The 23337-nt window shown below is 45.5% G+C and overlaps 1 long non-coding RNA gene across 2 annotated transcripts in view; it reads right to left on the bottom strand.

Annotated features, from left to right (window-relative positions):
• Nucleotides 1-23337, bottom strand: part of LOC112546581 (uncharacterized) — a 337205-nt gene that overhangs the window by 131320 nt on the left and 182548 nt on the right. For both annotated transcript variants that reach the window (XR_012903935.1, XR_012903934.1), the window contains exon 4: nucleotides 11312-11405. This is a non-coding gene — a long non-coding RNA (uncharacterized LOC112546581). The remainder of the gene's footprint in view (nucleotides 1-11311; nucleotides 11406-23337) is intronic.

Raw genomic sequence — 23337 nt, forward strand, 5'->3', positions numbered from 1 at the left:
GCCGATGCCCGCCGGAAGGTGTCATGTCAGAACAGGCAACCCATCCTCCTGAGAGGTGGCAGCTAGGGTGACAGAAGAATTCTGCCGTTGACCTAGGACTGTCTACACCAGCTGTTGGATTGGTGTAGAGCTACATCTCTGAGGGGCGTGAACTTTTTCACTCCCCTCAGAGACATAGTGCTACCAATGTAGGCTTCTAGTGTCGACCAGGCCTTAGGCAAAGCTAGGTAGGGAAACACAAATAAATAATTGGGATGATTTATTTATTTAAAATATTTTTACCCCGCCTCTCTATTTAAAATATTCGAGGCGGCTTACAAAAGTTATTTTTAATCATAATAAAAATGTATATATAAAAAATTAAAAGACGAGACCCCACAGAGGTTGTGTTACTAACAACATGTCCTATGTGCAGAAACTGGTAGGAGGGCTCTAAAAGGCAAGGGAGGAGGAGAGGAGAATAAAAACGGGAAACCTGACAGGGAAAAGGACTAGCCAGCAACAAATTAATGGGACGGAGATAGTAACTGACATCCGGAGAAAAGGAGCTGACCTATTACTTACAGAAATGGAGAGATTTGTTGCATTTATGAGTGACATAATCAATTGCACCTTTCAAAAGGCAAGAAAACAGGTTCTTTCATAATAATTCTCATTATCTCCGACTACCTATGGCCCAGCAGCCTGTCTGTGCAACAACTTCATATACTTTCCTAAGCGAAGGTGATGCTGAAGGTTAAAAGAATGGTGATCACCCTTCACATCTGAAATGCCCATGGCCCACTAAGCATGAGTGGGAGTGGAAAAAAAACATTTCTGCTATGGAAACAAAGGCCTGATATAATACGCCTACTGGAGATCAGGATAATGGAAAAAGTCAGCTCTAAAATCCCAGCATATGGCTTATATCAACATGACAGAGGCATAGGAATGTGTGGAGATGTTGACATCTTTATTAAGGAGAACTTGAACTGCCTTGAAATGGATGTTAAAAAGCTACCTATGACTACCATACTATTAAGGTACCAGTACAAAACAATTCTGAATCCCTAAGACATATAATGTCTAAAACTCAACTCGAGGTTATGGACCTGAAAGCATTGCCTGTGGCTGTCACATGCCCATTCGTTATCTGGGGTGATCTGAATCGCCACAACAGATGGTGGGGCAGTAAGAAAAAAACAATTACTGTGAAAAATGTTTAGAGCCATTCTCTGGGAAGAATAATTTAGTAATACTAAGTGATGGAGCACCTGCCAGGTTCAATATCGCTGACAGAAGATTCACATGTCTAGATCTGGAAGAGCATCATAGCAAGTAAATGCAGCTGGGAAATTTTCAGAGCACAGGGAATGGGTAGTGACCACTTCCTGGCATTGATTATATACCAAGAAAAAAGAAATACTGAAGATCAGTGTTTCTTAAACTTTTTAAAATCAAGGAACACCAAACAATAATTTTTTTTATGAGGAACATCAAGGATTTTTTGTTGAGCCCCAAAAAAAAAAAAAAAAAAAAAAAAAAAAGGTCAGGGGGAAAGTTATTGAGGAAAAAAAAAACCCTGCCGCGGAACAAAGTTTAAGAAACGCTGCTGAAGATGAAGAGAGAAGATTCCCGCTTGGAATCTTAAACAACAAAAACAAAAGCCAAACTGGAAATTGAGGATTACATGAACGAACATGTCAATGAAGTTGTTGTGATTCTGTGGAAATGTTACCAAGGGAATCAGAAAGGCACCCAGCTTAGCCAAGCCTAGGATACCAACCCCACTTAAAGATCGGAAAAGTGTTCTGTGGCAGAGCAAGGACTATGAAATGGTAGTTAGGGAACGGAATAAGGCCTAGCAGACAGCAAATGATTCCTTACATAGCCAGGACATCATGCCACCTAAAAAAAGCAAGACAGATGCACAAAGGGTTACAAAAAGGGCAGGAGGAGAGAGCTGCAGAGCATGCTGCAGTGAAGTAGATAAAGCTAACAATGCAGCAGGCATATATGAACGAATTAGGACAGCGAATGACATTATGAGTAAGAGCCACCTTGTGCTGAGCCTTGAAGTTGCAGGGCATGGAATAATAAGCCCCTACAAAGAGAAAACAAAAATTTCTGCACGCTGTGGCTTGGAACCCCCCCCCGCCCCGCCTCCGCCCGCCGCCTTCCCCCCAGTAATGACGCAAATCCGAGGCTAGAAATTAGGTTAAGGAAAAGAACATTTACTCAGGATAAGTATGAGACAATGAAGGGAGGGGAGGAAGATGTGGACATTATTTTCAGTGAAAACTTTCGTCTGTGAGAACTTCAGAAAGTGCTAATAGGAGCAAAAGCGCTGCACCAGGCAAGGATAAAATAAGCTTTGAACGACTTAAACACCGAAGGGAAGGAAGCAAGAAGGTGACAGCAAAATTGTATCATAACAGATGGCAAAAAGGTGAAATGCCTAAGGACTGGAAACATGTAATTATGGTCCCAGTGAGGAACCACAGAAAGTTGCATGCCTTGGGCCTTGAGTACTCAGCACCTTTCGGTAAAACCATGGAAAACACGGTAACCGATTAGCAGCACGCCTGGAAAGAAACAGGAGCATCGACGGAATGCATAGTGGATTCAGATGGGGTAGGAGTGTGATTAACAACAAAAAGCCATGAGAGCCAAAGAATACGTAAGAGTAACTTTGCTGGACACACACACGGCTTACAGTGTGTTATTGGAGGAAAGGTCGACTTCATAAGGTAGCATCCATATGTATTAGAGGGAAAATATCCAGCTGAGTAAGGGACTTCTTCAGCAAAAGAATTAGTCAAGTCCAAATAGGAAATGGGTTTTCTAATGTATATTCAGTTGCAAATGGACTTCCACAGTGGGTGTCATTAGCCCTACCCTCTTTAACATCTTGATTAATGACCTTGGCACACATAGGGCTCATCCTAGTTGCTGAAAAACCTGAGAAGCTCCAGTAAAAGAATCAATAACGCAATCCATTAAAAAAAAAACCCTGGGGAAACAGGTGTGACTTCAGATTTTCTATAAGGAAAAAAAAAATCTCAGGGAATGATCTTCACATCAAATACCTAAAAGGGTGTCACAAGGAGGAGGGAGAAAAATTGTTCTCCTTGGCCTCTGATGATAGGGCATGAAGCAATGGGCTCAAACTGCAGCAAGGGAGGTTTAGTTTGGACATTAGGAAAAACTTCCTACCTGTCAGAGTGGTGAAACACTGGAATAAATTGCCTAGGGAGGTTGTGGAATCTCCATCACTGGAGATATTTAAGAACAGGTTAGACAGACATCTGTCAGGGATGATCTAGATGGTGCCATGAGGGCAGGGGACTGGACTTGATGACCTCTCAAGGTCCCTTCCAGTTCTATGTTTCTAGGAGTCTATGAAAGTTGAAAAAGATGTACAGTTAGATCTATCTAACCTACAGCCAAATGTACAGGAGAATTACAAATTCTTAGGGGTGATATTTGAGAACAAGCTCACTTGGAGGAGGATCATACTGAAAATATTAAAAATAAATGAACAGGCACAATTAACTCACTTCATAGTATCTCTGGAGCACCGTGGAGAGGAGAGGAAAAAAACAGTCATAATGCTACACAGCACACTACTTAGAAGCAGGCCTTTGGATCAGCACTGGACTCAGAGTGGAGAAAACTAAACTATAGGTTGAACCTCTCTAGTCCGGCACACTCTGGTCCAGGAACATCAGCAGTCCAGCATGATTTTAGTTACCTGGACCCAGAAAGTTTGTTTAGAGCCACTAGACCTGGCTCTCAGTGTTCTGGGCTGTTATTTAGCTCTAGTTGATCCCTAAATGTCTTCCAAGAGCCCAGCAAGCAGTGGCAGTGTTGGTCATGCTTCTAGACAATATTGACCTCCTGAGGTCTGGCAAATTCTCTGGTTCGGCACCGGTCAGGTCCTGAGGGTGCCAGGCTAGAGAGGTTTGACCTGGATAGCCAAGTACAGACATTGGCCCACACATTAAGGTCTAGGATCTTCATTCTAAGCTTGCTAGGCATTTTACCATTTTCTGTAGAGGTAGAGTAATGAATGTACCCCAGGAGAGGTGCAAAGTGCTAGGTATTAGCCAAGATGAAAACTCAAAGCCAAGGCTGAGGTCAGAAATGCTGGGCCCCTGGGAAAGGTGAATGGAGGCAATCTCTGGACTTTCCTGGAAAGAGCAGGCCCTCAGGCAGAAGGCAAGAATAATGCCAGATCTATTCCAACAGTGCCAAAGAGGAAGGAGCAGGAAGAATGGGACCGGTTTTCTCCCCTTCCTCAGACTCAAGACAGCTGTAAGGCTCACTAACTTCGTAGCTATCTTTACAGCAAGCTAACAGGGATTATGTTAGCACTAAACTGGGCTTTAGATATGCAGCCAGCTGCCATGCCCAGACGGCCTGATTCCTTATCAGGGTGGTAGGCAATTTACTGTGGTAAATCTGACAGCAGAAATGATGGTCTTAAAGAAATGTGACTGCTAACAACTGAACTGGTGCAATTGGTTGTTATCAGAGGAATAGCCTGGCATGTGTTGGAATTGCTGGCAAAAAGTGCTATTAATCATGCATGCGTTGACCTAGGCAAAGAAATTCCAAGACTTATGCCCGACATTGAAAATGTTGATGTAGTCCAAAGCCCTGAGAGGAAGTTGAAGCAGCTCTATTTAGAATTCTAATGGGACATTGTGGATTAAATCATAATTAATTTCTAATTAACATGCATCAAGATGGATTATGCATTAAATGTAAAGTCCAGGAAAAGATAGGTCATACCCTTTGGGACTGTAAAGCCTGTGCCAGTGATGGAAGGTGTTTCTAGAGGAAACGCAGGGGCCTTGAAGTAACAATTTTCCCTTGAAACATCTATTGGGGAGACAAGGAAAATAGAACGCAACAGAAAAAGCGCTTGGGCAATTCTTTAAGAGTCCTGGGAAAGGAGGACAGTGGAAGGATGCATTCCAGGGAGCCGACTTTGGTTGCCAGCCACAGGGTCCCTGGGCTGGAATCCAGACTAGAGGGAGAGTTTGGGTCCCTCCCTCAGCCACGGAGGAAGGTGGAGTGACTCCCCTCAGGTAATGGTCATAAGGAGCATGGAGTGCAGAGCCGCACAGAAGACTTGCAACCAGGTCTCTGGACTGTAGTTTGGTTGGATTGTTTCTCACCTTGGAAGGAGGGGACTACAGTGTGATGTGGCCAGAGGGCCACACTGCAGGAAGAGAGACCGTTGGCAGCAGGTGCTCTACAGAGACACAGCCGCTAAGCTGGGCCTGGCCAGGAGAAGGAGCTAGCCCCTGAGACTGGTCCTGTTCAAACAGAACCAAAAGGCAATCCCTACCCCCACGGGGCTTACAACGGAAGTATAAGACAAGAGGCAATTGTCACATCCTCTCTGGAGTGACTCACAACTGTGTCTTCCTCAGGGCAGACCACCAGAAACGGGGGCAGACGTGCCCCACGGGTGGGTTGTTCTTGGATTAGATTTCTCCAAGCCAGAAACCAACGTCAACACCTGGATCACTGTAGCACTCTTACCACAGAGTCACAGACTCTCCAGCCTATCTTCCCAGCCTGCCGCTTCCTGCAGCAACCCTTGGCTGGAAACAGTGAACCGCAGCCAATGGGTACTGCGAGGCTCCGGGACTATGGACACTTGAATAAACAGAGCCTCACAGGCCTGCCGGCAGCTTACCTGAGCGGACCCACGACCCGAGTGTGAAAGCCGGTGCATTAGCTACAGCAACGCAAGAAAGATCTGGACACCATTTTGAAAAGCTCCACAAAAACATCTGCTCTTTGTGCACCAGACGTCAAAAAGCAAATGGGTGTTGGGATGTCTTAGGAGAGTAAGACTCAAAAAATTATCGAGTCATAATCGAAATTGATGATACAACGTTACTTAGAATGCTGTATTCAATGCTGGGCCTCCTGTCCTAAAAATGGCAGGGGAATGAAAAGGGCAAAGGACAATATTAAATGGATGAAAAGACAGCCATAAGAAGAGAAGTTAAGGAATATTACATTTAACATGCAGACAAGGGGCAACGTGACAGAAGTATAAAAAACAACAAACGATATAGAAGAGATGAACTGAATACTCTTCAATTGGATAATTCAAGAGATGAGAGTACTCAGTGAAATGAAAATGCAGTACAGAAGCCATTAAAGAAAGCACATTTTTATGCAGCTCATAATTAATCCAGGGAATTCACCACCACAAGACACCAATGAGGCAGTATTTAGTAAGATATAAAAGAAATAGCACATATTTATATGGGCAACTAGAGCATCCAGGAAAGTTAACTAGGATAAAATTGTGTGTGTTCATGTACACTCCCGCATTTCCTAGAATTTGAAAGAAACTTTCCCTGCTGATATCTTAGTGCGCTTTTGTTCATTATGGGGTTCAATGCACCTTTCCTTGAATTAATCATTGGATATTGCATGAGACATTCAAATAGCTTGCTAATGATTTTTTTTTCTAGTTAAGTTTGGTTCAAATCTCTAGTCTCTATTTTATGTATATAGGCTTGCGCGCGCACACACACACACACACACACACACACACACACACACGCACACACCCTACAATAATTCCCATACGACTTCCATACAAAAGCATTTAACAGTCAGGAAGAGCCAAAGATAAGACTGCAAACTCTGACGCCACCCTCTTGTTTGTATGCATCCTCTGGATTCTTGATCATTCAGGGCACATCTATGCTATGCGGCAGCGTCGATCTTCCGGGGTTTGATTTAGCAGGTCTAGTAGAGATCCGCTAAATCAAACTTAGAGGACACCTCTGCCAGTGCCAGTATTCCTGCTCCTCACGAGCAAGGGAAGCCAATGGGAGCATGTGCTCCTGTCAGCCTCCCACTGTGCGGATGGTACGGAAATGTGATGCAAGATATGTCGACTCCAGCTATGTAATTTGATTTCAATGACACAACACACTGAGCAAGGTACTCCTTGGTGAGAGTAACAATGGCCAAACATAGCTCAAAGATGGCTAGATATGTGAGCATTCATTCAAAATACCATTATTGTCAATAAAAGTACTACACTCCCGTGACTCGCAGCAGCTCTACATTCAGTCAAATCCACGCCAGTTTTCACTATAACAGTCAACATCCCTTCTGACACAGGAGAGTTTTTTCTGTCATATATTTCGATATTCCACTACGAGTCTATTTGGTGCCTTCTTCTCTACCTCTTTCCCAATGGTTCCCAACATTCTGTTGGCTTATTTGCCTGCCGCTGCACACGGAGTGAATGTTTCCAGAGAACTATCCACAATGGCTCCAAGCTCTCTCTCTCGAGCGGTCCGAGTTAATTAGACCCCATCCGTTTATATGTATACTTGGCATTATGTTTTCTAATGTGCATTACTCTGCATTTATCAACATTGAATTTCATCTGCCGTTTTGTTGTCCGTTACCCCGGTTTTGTGAGATCCTGTTCACAGTTTACTTTGCATTCAACTATATTAAGTAATTTTGCCCCCTCTCCATTTATCCCTGCGGCATCAGTAGCAGCCAGAACCCTGAGCCTTTGAAACTGCTGCCAGGCTGTGGCTCTGCATGATCCATACAGCTCTAAGGGTTTGGGGGTGGGGCCCAGCGCTGTGCTTCAGGTGGCTGCCCTAGACACGCCCCTTCTGCCTGAGGCCCCACCCCTTCCAGGGGCACAGAGCTGGCCCCCTCCTGTATACCTTGCTAGGGACCCACAGAAGCTCTCAGCCTCCCTGCCAAAGACTGTTTCAGTATAACAAAGCATGGGGACTTGTACACACTACCGCTTATGTGGAATAGCTTTGTCACTCAGAGGTGTGAATACACCAGCCCTGAGCTGCCTAAGGCTATGTCTACACTGCACAGTTATTTCGGAATAAGCTATTCCAAAATAGTTATTCCAAAATAGCTTATTTCAAAATAGCACATCTAGACTGCAAGGAAGCCTCAAAATGAGTCCGAGGCAGGCTCCCCTAAGGTAGACATGCTATCTCGATTTAGAGCCCCAGGAGGAGTAACTTAGAATGGCCCTGGTGAGGGGCTATTTCGAAATAGCAGAAGTGGAGCATCTGCACACGCCTTATTTCAAAATAGCTGTTTCGGAATAGGCATTGTTCTTCATAGAATGAGGTTTACAGAAGTCTGAATAAGCCATTATTTAAAAAATTATTTCGAGATAATGAAATGGCTGTGTAGATGCTCCCATAGTTATTTCGGAATAACAGCTGTTATACGGAAATAACTTTGCTGTGTACACCAGTGTTTCTTAAACTCTGTTCCACGGCACACTGGTGTGCTGCGAGGCAGTCTGAGGTGTGCCATGGAGAACATGAGAATTCAAAATGGCCACCATTAAAGGGGCAGGTGACCTTGTTTTTTCTCGACACAAAATCCTTGGTGTTCCTCATAAATAAAAAAAATATTGTTTGGTGTTCCTCAGTCTTAAAAAGTTTAAGGAACACTGTGTAGACGCACTCTAAGTGACGCTGACCTAAGCACCACTGTGATCTGCGCTATGTTGGTACAGCTGCACTATAGCGCTTCTCGTGGAGACGGGCACTAAGGAATGGCCCTCTGCATCCAAGCACTAAGGAAAACACCTTGAGGAGTAGGATCTTTGATCAATTTTCAGATCATCATTCTCGTGAAACCAGCCAGTTCTGTAGCGGACTGCATTTTGGGTGGGAAACCCTACTTTATTATCTAGGAAAAGTAACAAGAACACGTGGATGTAAATTGGCCATGGATATGTTTTGGTTTACAAGTAGACAAAGGTGTCTAAACGGAGCCGTGAATTTCTGGAACAGCCTCCCAAGGGGTCCAGGGAGGGCAAAACACCGAACTTGTTTCAAGACTGAGTTTTGTAAGTTTAGGAGAGGATGGTACCATAATGCTGCAGTGTCAGATGGCCCACCTCTGAATAGGCATTTTTTCCCCAGGCGTCTGTCTGCTGGATCTTAACCACCTGCTCAAGGACTAATTGGCTGATTTCCATGTTTGGGGTTGGGAAGTTTGATGGGCTGGACTATAGCCAAATGCCCCCTGCTGCAGGTCTCAGAGCCCTGCTTCATCCCATCCCAGAATAGAGTTTCAGATAAGTCCTCCAGGCAACCTACAGTGGCTCACCTACTTTTTGGGTGCGTTGCTTATTCGCTTGTTGTTTGTTGTAATGTCTTTTTTTAAATGGACCCATTTCTCAGACATAAAGAAAGACTGGTTTTTTCGATACTTTACCCGGCATACAGAATTCAGAAAGATTTGGAGTTCTGTAAAATGAAGGGGCTGGATTCTGTGCTTTTTGAAGACTCACTCTATGTCATTAACACCCATATAAACATAGATGTGACTTACCCTAAATTTGTGCTGTTTCCATACCAGAAGCTTAGCTCATTGACTAACAAGCAGTAAATGTTTTCCACAATGTGTAATAAAAAATGTTTATGAACTCTAATTCTATTATTACTTGCCATGTATAAAAACTAAAGTTAAAGGCTACAATGACACCGTTGTATAAACACAGCTTTGCACTACAATTACTTTTCACATAAATGTAAAGCAACTCACAAAGCAAAAACTGCTTTTCAAGCCAGATTTTTTTCAACAGCGCTCCATTTAGTCCCTTAAAAGCCAGATTTTGAAAAAGCACTTAGCACCTGTTAAAAACAATGCAAAGGCTGCATGACAAACTACAACCAACAACATCTCAATATAGCTAAGGAATAAACTGTAGAGGAAACCTGCACAGACAATGGACAGTTTCTGATGGAGAAACTGCGATAGGCCATATTGGAAGTCCAAGTGTTGGAACTATTAAAGGGCTATTTTTGTAAAGTGTTAATGGTATTAAGCAATGCTATTTGCGTTATAAAAATTCTTATTAAATTAACCCTTTCCTGACTAAATTCTCAAAGGGAAGATACAGATGACAAATCCAGTTGAGATGCACGCTGCGGAGTTGATGAAATAACAGTGTGGGCATTTACACGGCAATGCAACTTTGGTCAGGAAAAACACCCAGTTTTGGTGACAAAAAGCTTCTGCCAGCCCTGACTCCTATTGAGTTACTAGCTTTCTATGCATTTCCTCCCTCTCCTTTCACTGGGATTAATTGCAGAGGCAGGTGTGAACTGGAGTCAAGGTTAAATGACTGTTAGTCCTGCATGGTCTTCCTCTGATACGCCCACATTGGTGAGTATCTCTTTGCAGCCACAGCCCCACCAAAGTCAATGGCTGGAGAAAACGCAGCCCCATCGCCCTGAGGAATCTTAGCTTCACAGCTGTTTCTCTGACCTTTGTCCTGAGCCACCTTCTTTGAGTGAGACCCCACAGCGAGAGGGATTTTCAAAAGCAGTCAGCATTGTCCTGGCTCTGCTCCCACCGACGCCAATCCACGTTCTTCCCGGCGCAGCAGTGGGAGCAGAGAGAGACCCCTGTTGAGTGCTTTTGAAAACTCACAGCACAGACTGTTACAGACACACAGGTATCCCTAGGGGTCCAGTCACTCGACAGACCATGGCTCATTCTAATAAAGGGTGTCATTCTCTGAGCTGAGGAACACAGTGCTCATTGGTCTCTGCAGCTGGGTTAGTCTCTACAAACAGTGAGTAGTCCTGTGCACCTTAGAGTTACAAACTAACAAAAATATATACAGGATCATGAGCGTTCACAGGTAAAACCCACTCCTTCACATGAGTTGGAGTGGAAATAACAGAAACCAAGAGATATAGAAGAGCAAAAAGCAGTTACCTGTCAATTGTAGGACCCATATTAATTAAATGAATTAAGTGGGCTGGATGTGTCCTGGTCATCACTTTTGATGTGGAAATGTGAATTTTAAAAGCAAGGGAACTTGGCTATAAAGTGAGTTAACCAGTTAATGTCTCTGTTCAAGCCCAGGGAAACGGTGTCAAATTTGCAAATGAATTCCAGTCCAGCACTTTCTCTCTGTAATTGGGTGGTGAAATTCCTTTTGTAGAAGAACAACTACTTTTAAATCCAGGGCTGAGTGCCCTGGCAGGTTAAAACGTTCCCCTTCAGGTTTGTGTGCATTACCATTTCGGATGTGTGTCCATTTATCCTTTGTGGCAGAGACTGTCCGGTTTGGCCAATACGCGTGGCAGAGGGGGCATTGGACACCATTGCACCCATTAGTAACAGTGGTCTGGTGCGGAGGCCTGCAGGGTCAACGAGGATGCCCAGGGCTGGGGAGTGCAGAGTCCAGCTCAGGGGCTGAAATGTCGTGTAAGCAGACCGGGAAACGGTTACATTTAATTTTTTTTAAAGTGGTTTTCTGTCCTACCTGGAAGGTGTGCCAGCGTTATTTGGGCAATGGATCCTTACGAAGGCGGCCACAAAACTTCCCGGAAACTTCCTCCATGAGCCCCTTTGCCAGCCTGGAAAAGAGTCACACCGAATAAATTCCCTCCAGTGGTCAGCACAGCAATCACCAAAACGAACTCAGATCTTCCCCCTCCGGTAACAAATGTAAAAGGGGCAGGATGGGTGTGTATGTGTCTATATCTTCAACTACCTGAGCAACTACTGCCAAAACCCACCTATCCCATGGACTACAGAATAAGAGGCATGTGAGTAAATGACTTTTTATGGGATGTTTTATTTAAAAAAAATCATCTATTCTACTCTTCTACTCGCATAGTACTAGATTTAGGTCAGGATTGGCTCTACCTGAGAACCAAGCGAACGTGTTTCATTCGTCGACTGTACCCTCAGACTCAGGGGTTTGCTGCATAACAAAGTGAGTGGGGAAATCTCCATGGGGCTGGTTTACATTCCTTGGTTGCTGGATAAATTATAGCTCACTGATGTCATAACTATGCTGTGCTATCAGATGTAATTTTTTTGGTCTTCTGTGGATTATTTCCTGTTGTTGAATACTAATGGAGAATAATGTACCATTAGTGGAAACAGACTGCCATGAGAATGATGCAGCCTGCAGAGCAGGTTATGAAGACATCTGTCAGGGATGATCTAGGTGGTGCTTTGTCCTGCCGTGAGGGCAGAGGACTGGATTCGATGACCTCTCGAGGTCCCTTCCAGTTCTAGTGTTCTAGGAGTCTATGATTTCTATATCCAAAGCCTTGATAAGCATTTGAACTCCCAGCCTATTCTGAAAGACAGGCCAAGCGGTGTGCTCTGTAGCAAGGGAAACATGTACAATAGGGGAGATGACGACAAACCAAGTCGGTTAAACAACTGACAAAACCCTTCTGCTTGGAAGCTCCCAAGCACCCCCACAACTCCCATGCACACCATAAAGACAAGAGGCAGGCAGCATCTGGTGCCCTTTTTTAAATAAAAACTAGAACTGTGTTCCAGGCCTTGCTGCCTGCACACGAGGGTAATGGGCCTGCGAGGTGTCATTAGCTGACAAGTGACAGAAGAGGCCACCATCGTGAGGAGGTGGCCGGGTGCCAGGATCATTAGCAGGATTGGGTGGCAGCCATGAGAACTCGCAGATCTAGGCCTGAGGCATGAGGCGGGACGGTAGAGCGAGCGCCGTTCTGTCTGACAGCCGGGGGAGCTGGGAAAGGGAAGCAGGGAACAACAGAAGCACATGAAGCAGGTTGGGCCACTTGGCAACATCTTGTCTTGCAGTTCCTTGGATTCTAAGGTTACACCCATTCTAAATAGTCACGCGGTACCGACGCCCCACTCGAGTATCGAAGAGTCCCTTTGAAATCAGCAGGACCGTGGGGGCCAATACAATGAGCCGGATTTCCCCTTGGATTTATGGAGGAGAATTTTTGGAGAGGCTCTAACTGTGACGGCGCGTTGGTATTTCCCCGTCTCCTGCACCCCCATAGTGGCACGAACAGATTCCTCCAGCCAGTGGGATTGAGGGAGTTTATTGCTTCTCCAAGATACAGCACAGATGGAATCTGGTTCCAGGAACTGGGGCTAGGAGGCCTCAGCATCCTGCCCCCCTTGAGATGGGGGGTGGCTGGGCCCTGCAATCCCAGCCCCCACCCTAGCCCCTTCTCCCCTGCTTCCCAGACAGAAACTAAACTCTCTTCCAGCCCTGCCCCCAGCCAGGGGTTGGACCCCGCCTTCCTCCCTTTGTCTCTCTCTGGGAGGCAACTGGTCGGACAGGTTGGGAGCCCCTTGCCTAGTGACTCATCCTCTGTCCTACTGGGCCGTGCTACAAATAGCCGCCAGTGGGGGTCACCCACAGCCCAAGCCCAGCAAGCAGAAAGGTACCCCCACCACACCCCACTGGGTTACAGAGCAGACAGCACCCCTCACTACACCACACTAACTCTTTTCCGTCAGTGGTAAAGCTCACCCTGACTGCAACAGGAATGAGGGTGGGCTCGTGCTGTGTGCTTCTGAAACCCCCACCTATGCTGCGCGGTTCACCTGAGCGTGTGGCCTGCAGGTGCTACCGAAAGCACGATTAGTTCCTGTCTGCGCTCTCTGGGTCCGCTCCAGCAAACCACTTAAGTGCTGGCTTAACTCTAAGCCGGTGAGGGCGCCCCTGTGCTTTCAGCAAGAGCACTCCCAGGTTCAAACATGGCGGTTGAGTTTTGTGGCTCGCTTACACACGTTGCACAAGGAGATAATTTGCATATTTGTATAGTTGTGTAAACACACCTGCTTACAGCCAGCGTGCCCTAGCCCACACGGGATGGAGGAAGGGCATGGACCTGGGGGCAATGAAATACAGGGATTTATTGCTGGGATGGGGGCGGAGGGTTGACTTCCTAGGACTGTTTGCTGGAGAAGGCAGAGTGGGGAGAAGGTCTCTGGAAAGGCTCCATAGCCAGAGGTCAGCAAGGTGTGTTCATGACTGCAGCTTTGTACATTTCCCTGCTTCATCCTCCCAGCAGCTCCCACGAGTGCACCACTTCCACTAGGGTAAAGGGGAACCCCTCTACTCCAGCCAACGGCGTTACCCCTCACCCCCATGTAAAGCTGCTGAGAGAAGAGAATCGGGCCCTGTGTCCATTTATCCTGGCCAAGACACCATGGAAATGAACATGCTGGACTTAAAACACTGCGGAGCTTAAACCTGCAACTGATATTTTAAGAAGCAGATGCTTAAAGTTCAATCCCTAGGCTCATAGTTGGACATGTAACTTCATGATGAGATTCTTCCACTCTGCTCGGCGCTGATTAAGCTGCAGCTGGAGTATTGTGTCCAGTTCCAGGCACCACATTTCAGGAAAGATATGGAGAAATTGGAGAAGGTACGGAGGAGAGGGAAAACATGACCCCAGAGAAAAGACTGGAAAAAATGGATGTGCTCAGTCTGGAAAAGAGAAGACTGAGAGGGGACATGATACAACCTTCTATGCACTTGAAAACTGTCACAAGAAGGCAGGGGCACACTTGTTCTTGTTAACCTCTGAGGACAGGACAAGCAGCAATGGGCTCAAACTGCAGCAAGGGAGGTTTAGGTTGGACATTAGGAAAAACTTCCTACCTGTCAGGGTGGTGAAACACTGGAATAAATTGCCTGGGGAGGTTGTGGAATCTCCATCACTGGAGATAGTTAAGAGCAAGGTGGACAGACACCTGTCAGGGATGATGTAGCTGGTGCTTGGTCCTGCCTTGAGGGCAGGGGCTAGACTAGATGACCTCTTGAGGTCCCTTCTTGTCCTATGATTCTATGATTTCCAAAGTGTTGAGTTTCCAGCAGCTGTCACCAATTTCAATCAAGATCAGTTGGAACTGCTGCTGGATGCTCAGTGCTGTTGAAAATCAGGGCACATAATTAGGGATCCAGTCCAAAGCCATTAAATTCAATGGCAAGATCTCTCACCCAGCTTTGGTGACTAATGCAGGCTCCTGCCTTTGGCGTTCTGAGGGGAAAGCAGGCTGCTTGTCTCCGGAGAGAAACAGTGCTTGAGCCAAAGAGAATCTGAAATTATCTTTGGTCAGCAGGATTGGAAAAAGAAAGTGATTGAATCTCCACACTCACAGCTCCCAAATGTTCCTCCAAAATGTCTGCCAGTTCTTCCTTTGGAACAAAACAAAAGCTATTTGGTGACGCTCCCTTCACCGAAGTCACCACTGGGAAATAACACCGTCAGAAGAGAATTGGACCAAGGGCTGGGAGACTGAGGTTATGTCTACACTCCAGAGTTCTTCTGCAAAAACTTCTTGCGCAAGAGAGCATCCACGCTGTCAAAGCGCATCAAAAAAGCGATGCGCATTTGCAGAAGAGAGCGTCCAGACTGCATGGACGCTTTCTCGAAAGAAAGCGCTGATAGCTATTCACAGAATGGCCCCCAGGGCACCTGTGGTTTTTTCAATAGGGGTTTTTTGAACAAAACAAAACAGTTCCACATCCACACACACCTTTTTGCTCAAGAACTCTTCTGCAAAAAGGAGTTATTCCTCCTAGAAAGAAGAAAACCTACACCGCAAAACCCCAACCATCTGTCGATTTTCTTGTGCAAAGACGTGCTTGAGGTGAGGACGCTCTGCGAGTCATTGCGCAAAAATGATAGTTTTTGCACAAAAACTCTGCTGTCTAGACATCGCCTGAGTGAGGTGGAGGGAATGGAATACAAGGATATCTTTACAGAAAGAAAAAGTTTTACTTTGCTTTTTAAAAGCAAAACTTTCCATGGTGCTTGACTCCCTTGAATCCTCTGTTCCTTTGCTTCCTCAAGAAAACACAGTGCTTGTTTTTGTTTGCATTTCACATTACATAAAACTCAAGTGCAGAGCACTTTACTTTTGTTTTTAAAATCACAAGGAAAGAAGTCCCATCATCTTTTATAGTTCCTACACCAGCTCGGCTTTAAATGAAATGCCTAGATTGTGATTATTACTTTAAAATAAAAACTCTGCCATAAATAAAGGGGAAAAATTATTCTAGCACTGCCTGTGTGTATACAGGAAAACCAATTACTGAATACAAATAAGAATGGTAAGAAATATTTTCCCCAAAAGCAGTTATATAGTCCCTAACCAACTCATGAAAAGTGTTGTCTCGCCAATCCCAGGTTTATATTGCTTCTTTAAGCAAAACAAAGCGAAGAGAGATGAAAAGAGGGAGGAGGAAATGGTACATTATTCTGGAAGGTAATTCTATCATGACTTAAAACATCACTGGCAGGGTGACAAGAACTATCTGGGTGCATTAGTTATGCTCTGCCTGACATTTGGTGCCTAAAAGCTGAACAGTATTGGTGCTATAATAATAGCGGCATTAATGATCATTGAATGCCCTGTGCCTAATTGCAGGAGATCACACAATTCATTACAACAAATGGTAGAGACAGGTTCTGACGCCTTTATACTGAATAGCCCCAGCCTCTGAGAACAGCCCCACAGGGACGACTGATGCAACAAGGGGCCACTTAGATTGAGGACCGGGGTCAGAATCTGAATGTAAGGAAACTGGAGCCTTGCTGAGTCCAAAGATGGCCACAGATATGCCAATGGAACATCTATTGAAGTGAATGGGAGCCAGACATAGGCGTATGCTATGAGGGAAGACTGAAGGAATTGGGTTTGTTTAGTTTGGAAAGGAGAAGACTGAGAGGGGACATGAGTGGTTTTCAAGTATTTAAAAGGGTGTCAAAAGGAGAAGGGAGAAAAATTGTTCCCCTTGCCCTTTGATACTAGGACAAGCAGCAATGGGCTTAAACTGCAGCAAGGGAGGTTTAAGTTGGACATTAGGAAAAAACTTCCTGCCTGCCAGGATGGTTAAACATTGGAATAAATTGCCTGGGGAGGTTGTGGACTCTCTATCACTGGAGCAGGTTGGAAAGACACCTGTCAGGGATGGTCTAGATGGTGCTTGGTCCTGCCGTGAGGGCAGGGGACTGGACTTAACATCTCGAGGTCCCTTCCACTTCTAGTGTTCTGTGATATCTGTGGACAGAATCAATCCCTTGTGTGTGTTTTTTTTTAAGTAGTCCTGTGGCACCTTAGAGACCAACACAAATAGGGTGTGTCTAGACTACAGGGATTTTCTTTAAAAGTGGCCTTTTTTTGAAATTTTTTTTTACCTGTGTCTAGACTGCTGCCGCGTTCTGTTGACAGTAAATTGAAAGAACGCGGCAGTTTTGTCAACTGCGGAAAACCTCATTTTACAAGGAAAAATGCCTTTTTTCGAAAGTGCTCTTTTGAAAAAAGGCGCTATGTAATGCAAACTGTGCTTTTTCGAAAGAGAGCATCCAGACTGCCTGGGTGGTCTCTTTTGACAAAGCAGCTTGCTTTTTTGAAAGTACTGGTTGTCGTCTAGACGCTCTTTTTCGAAAGAGGCTTTTTCAAAAAAAAAAAAAGCCTCTTTCGAAAGAGGCTTACAGTCTAGATGTAGCCTTAGATAGTATCATGTGCTTTTGTGGGCACAACCCACTTCATCAGTCCAGCTCATCCGATGAAGTGGGTTTTATCCACAAAAGCTCATGATACTATCTATATATTTTTGTTGGTCTCTAAGGTGCCACAGAACTACTCCTTGTTTTTAAAGTTCCTATGAACATGGCTGCAACTCCGAGACTTTTTGTTTTTTTCAGTACTGAAAATGAACATGGTCCTTAATGTCCCAAGACCTATTTGCAGGGAACTCCATGAAGTCTGGTTTGCACCCTGCATGCACATTTCATGAGCATATCTTAGCTCTGAAAAGTTTGTCTTAATCTTTTTTTACTCTCACGCTAAGTTTTGCTGCTATGAACACTGGACTTGTCACATTATAGGAAAAAAATGGTTCTGCACAAACCTGTTTACATGCAAGATGTTATTTTCACAATCTGTTTTGCTCCCTCTCAATAAAATTGTCTAGCACAGACTGTAACCCTTGTCGGCATTTATTTAAGGAATGATATTACAGGAGCATAGGGACGCTTTTGCTACAGGGGCCAAAATTGATAGTCACGCTGTCCACTATTCTTTGGCCCTAAATTTTCCAAGTGCATACATGCTACTGCATATGTGTGATTTGCATATATGCAAATAATGGCCCTGATACAGGACTGCATTTAAGACTTTCCCATTGAAACCAAAGGACTTAAGCACATAATAAAAGTTAACCACGTGCTGCAATGTTTTCCTGAACTAGGTTAATTGATTTCTGCAGTGTGCATAATAGTGTGTGTGTGTGAGAATCCAGATTTGCTCTTTGGACTACAGACATGTCGTTTCAGACACGTGCATTGGCTGCTTTCTGGATTGACATGCAGGCGACTGGACCGGACACCTCCAAATCTCAAACCCGAGAAGCATGCAGCGACGTGAGCCCATCTTTACCAGAGACTCGGATATTTCCTTTAGTTTCATCTACTCATGCGGTAGGGGGCTGGAGCTGGGCTTCTGAATTATGTGCGGCAGGGTCAGGCCAGGAAGCTGCTGCAGAGAGGGGAAAAGGCAGCCCCAAAAGGGTAAAAAACCCTGTAAGTAGAAGCAGAGAACTGCAGGCCAATTAGATGCAGCTGGGAGGGAGCTGGCTCAGGTGGATTGAGACCAGCTGACTCCCCTGCCTTTAAAAGCCTCAGCAGGTGGAAGCCGGCGGGGGGGGGGGGGGGAGGGGGGGGGAGCAGATGGAAGGGAGGTGGTGGAGACACAGAGAAGAAGAAGTTTGAGAGAACAATCCGTAACAGGGTTAGGTGGAGGGAGCCTGAGGAAGCGCGGCTGGGCTCCCTACCACAGGGTGTGTCTAGACTACAGAGTTTTGTCGACAAAAGTGGACTTTTGTCGACAAAACTATACCTGCGTCTACACTGCCGCTGAGTTCTGTCAACATAACGTCGACAGAACTCAGCAGTTTTGTTGACGCTGGTAAACCTCATTTTACGAGGCATAACGCCTTTTGTTGACAGAGTTCTGTCGACAGAAGGTGTTATTGCATGTAGGGTTGTGTCGAGACTACAGGGTTTTGTCGACAGAACTGAATGTAGTCTAGACGCTCTTTGTCGACAGAAGTTTTGTCGACAGATACTGTCGACAAAACTTCTGTCGACAAAAGCCTGTAGTCTAGACGTACCCCCAGAGACCTGCTGCAAAAACGCAAACTCGGGGGTGAGGAGTGAGAGGCCTGCCCAGTGGTGGCTTGGGTAAGAGGGGCCCTTGCTACATATGGAAATGTACAGTGACCATGGAAGTGCACAGTGCACACCGGAGCCACCGTTAATTGTCTCCTTGCTGGGAGAGTTCACTGTCTGGACCTTTGTCCGACTACAGCGGTTCTAACAGCTTGGGATTTGTATAGCTGCCAGCCAGTGGGTGAAGCTTTGTGCTCTACACTGGCAGAGACTTCACTGCATGATGAAAGGTGCTGCAATTGCTTTTCCATTGTTGTCCTACGATCTGTGCGTACAGCTTTGTATTATGCACAAATTCGTGTAGTACACATCCGGTGTGGTTAGGCTGGCTGCAATAGAAGGGGATGCCCAAACTCTCAATTAAGAACACCATGGTTCATTCAATGGTGTCTGGATTCTGTCCGGGGGAGATGTGTGCTCTCTCTAGTTGGGTTTGAATGCCACGCCCTTCAGCCCTGCTCACATGTCATGTGCCTGATACTCTTGTGCTCGAGATCTGAGCAGAACAGTAGCACATGTAAGACGACAATGTCATCTGAGAAGGGGAAGGACCAATGGACTGGAGCTCGTTTCCTGTGATTGGGTACAAAACCGAGAGCAGCATTTGCCTGTGTGCATGTAACCTACATAGAAGGGAGGGAATTCGATCTATTCCTGAATTCTGTGTTACAGAACTCCTCTCGCTCACTCAAAACAAATGCACCGACCAAGCATTCATATCCTTGTAAGCAACTATAGCTATAGAAATAATTCCCCCTGTTCGTGTGGAGAGGCTAACAGGAATCACGTTGTTTCTCTCCTTAGGAATGCAGATTCATCTTTACCATAAGACAGATAGGTATGTATGTGTGTATGCACATATGTGCACACGCATACTCAAAATTAGCCATTTTCCCACTTAATAGCACCGTCATTTGCCCCTGTCCTTTCGAAGTAACGAACGGGACGGAGTCCTGCTTAATATCTGACTCAGGATATCTCCAGCTGCTTCCTTGGGAAGGAGGACCCGGGAGTTCTGGGCCATGTCTGTAGGTGCAGTCTCTCTTACAGCGTTCGGCCCTGGTGTTCAGGATTAGAGCGAGCCGTTATTTAAGCCTGCTGGTGGGTGACAAAAGCGGCTTTGGAAAGAGACTGTGGAACAGCTGTTGAATATCGCCTTCCTGGTGTGAGGGAGGCCAATGTCTGCCGTGCTGGATGGAAAAAGCAGCTCCTAGAGGTGCTTTGCCATGGAAACGCAGCCTCGAGTCACTCTGGACAAGGCCATTGATGGATCCCCAGCAGAAGCCTGAGAAGGAGGATCTGCTCTGTCTGACAGGTGTCAGTGTGAGGACGAGAATCCCTGGGGAATGCCAACGATTCACAGCAAGATGATCCAATTGGAGAAAAGGAAGCCAATGTGTACCAGTATCCCTCTGTGTGTCTGCCGCCTCCCTTGCTGACAGGCTGATCCCGACGGGTGGGGTGACAAATGTTGACATTTGCACTAGTGGTTACAGTGAGAGACACCTATTGCCATTAAAAATGTGCATTTTTTGGGGGGGGGGTTAAGTTGGAGGAGGGTTTGTATGAACAGCTGGCAAGGAATGCTGTCTAACTGAGCTACAGATCCTGCTTGAAACCGATTCTAGAGTGTGGTATTTAATACTTCCTGCCACAATAAAAAAAAAAGAAAATTAATAGACTCAGTGGGAAATCTCGATGGCATTTAGCTCTGAGTCAGACTATTATTTTACACTTGGCGTTGGTAGGAGTCAAAATGAGGTCTCAAGCGTGAGACATTCGCTGCCCCTTCCAAGTGCCAATCCCTGTTTTATTCCCATGATCCTTGCTCAGGGGCTTCCATTACTCCAACACTCAATCACAGAAGCAGCAGACTGAGGTAATAAATTGTGAATCCACTTCAGGCCAAACGTGGGTAAAAAATTCATGCCGCTCCTCTCTATTTAAATGCCCGCCTATTGCTCACATAGGGAAAGTGTAGTTGTCAGGTTATAAAACTTAAAAAATGGGCCAGTTATTAAAGGTGTTTGTAGGCCAAACCTGCTGCTTAGCACAGAGGGGTCTAGCCTATGGAATCTAGAGGATGGCCAATATTGCATTAGTTTGAGCGTTGCCACATACAGCCCAGTAAAGGAGGTTTCAGAGCTGAGAGAAAATAAGAACAGCCTGTGTCATGTTGTGGGGCAAAAATGATCACATTCCGTAGAAAGGAAGAGAAATGATAATCTTAATAGAACAAAAATGTATTCATAATAAACAATGAAAGTGGGGGAGGATATGAACGGAAGATGGTGAGGGGGAAAAAATACAGGACAGGAGCTAAATTAACCAGGGTCACGTGGTCACAATTTTGTTGATTTCAGTGCCAGTGGTGAATGCTGTCTGTGGGTTAGAACCAAGGGGGAAATGCAGTAGAATGCTCCAGTCCATGTGCCTTGGATTCTGGGAAGATCTTTAAGTGTGAAAGTAGCACGAAGGAAGGTATCCTCATGAAGCCGAGGCTCACATTCATCACTGGATGCCTACATGTGGTCCAGCTGACTTTGATTATGCTGGTGGCTGACGCGTTCTGATTGTGACGGGTTCGGTTGTTGAGATCCCCTTGGTACCGTCACTTGATATGCTGGAAATACCTTACTGAACCTCCCCCACCACTCTCCTGCTGAGCCAGAGTTGGGCTCCCAGCGTGCAGCAGAGCAACACAGATACTGACAGCAGCTCCACTTTGGGAAGGTTCAGACAAAGGGACTTGTAGCAGCATCCAGGTGCACAGGCTGGGTAGAAATGGTGTCCCTAGCCTCTGTTTCTATGGAGGTGGGTGACATGGGATGGATCACATGAGAATTCCCTGTTCTGTCCCCTCCCTCTGGGGTGCCTGGCACTAGCCATGGTCGGCAGACAAGATACGGGGCTGGATAGACCGTTGGTCTGACCCAGTGTGGCTGTTCTTATGTTCAGAGCCCCAGTGGGAGCAGAACACCAGATAAATCTGCTTACTCTGTCTAAAGTTTATACAGAGCAAGCTCACAACTTGATCGCTCCTTTATCAATGAGAGAAATGCCCTCAGGTAACAATTATTTTCACTGGGTTTATCAATAAGCAAAAGTGATTTTATTACATGTAAAAAGCAGGATGTAAGCGGTTACTAGCGACAGTAGACAGATCAAAGTAAGCTACTCAGCGGAATAAAACAAAAAACTCGCCAGCTAAGCTGAATACTCAAAGAAACTTGTTACTTGCAATTTCTTACCCTCACGGTAGCTCTAATAGTCTTGTCTCAAACTGAGACGCCTCCCAACTTGAATGTTCCCAGCTGATATTTGGGGTAGTGAGCAAGGGGTGCCTTGGCATCTGACAGCCATGTTTATTATGTGGTTTCCTGCCTATATACAGATTTTGCCTAAGGTGGGAATCCTTTGTGTTTGCTAAACTTGCCTTGGAAAAGCACAGCCCCCAAAATGATTTCCAGCATCAGGTACCTGGGCACATGTCTAGGCAGGACCCATCATAGTGGTTGGAAATGGATATTGGAAGCTGTTCAATGCTTACTAACCTGCACTGTGAAACAGCCACGCTTTTATTTCCATGTAAAATGTTTTGAACTTCACCTTCCAGCCACAGGGTCTAGTTATGCCTTTTGCAGCTGACGAAGAAAGCATTGCAAAAGATGAAGGGGATTGTGTTTGGTTTAGGGCTGTGGCAGGAAAGAGAGAATTCCTGTAGTGGATTGTGTGTGGGTCTGTGTCTGTGTGTATTTTAACCCTTGACAGAGATTCACCGCAGAGAATATTTCACAGGAGCTTTTTCAGCCGACTTGGCATTTTCAGACTGTGGAAACTTCATCTGCATTCCAGGAGGAACATCTCAGTGATGGGGTTCATGTAACACCTGGCATGTGTCACTCGGCTTAGAGGAACGGTCTCCTATTTCAGAACTAAGTTGCATTTAGCAGAGGCTTCAGCTGCCTTTCGCCAAAGAAGAGCGCTTTTGTCCCTGCAGTCTTCTCCCTGTGGTGACCTTTAGCTTTATCATCTGATAGTCTCTGAGGTTTGCGACTCTGGTGGTTTCATCAGTGGTAGCTATCATGTGTCAGCAATCCTAGATTGGTGAAGTCTCAATTGAACATAATTGTGCTGAAGCAAAGATAAGCCATTGTCTCTTACTGTCGGGTTTTAATAAAACTGGGGTATGATAGGGCAAGTATCCAAACCAATTACCACCTAATTGACCCTCTTAAGAGTTCCTTCTTATCGCAAAGCTCATTCTTCCGCAGTCAGGCTCTTGATACCTTGTGGTTTGGAAAGC

This window comes from Pelodiscus sinensis, chromosome 5 (genome assembly GCF_049634645.1).
Source record: "Pelodiscus sinensis isolate JC-2024 chromosome 5, ASM4963464v1, whole genome shotgun sequence".
Classification (NCBI taxonomy): domain Eukaryota; kingdom Metazoa; phylum Chordata; order Testudines; family Trionychidae; genus Pelodiscus; species Pelodiscus sinensis.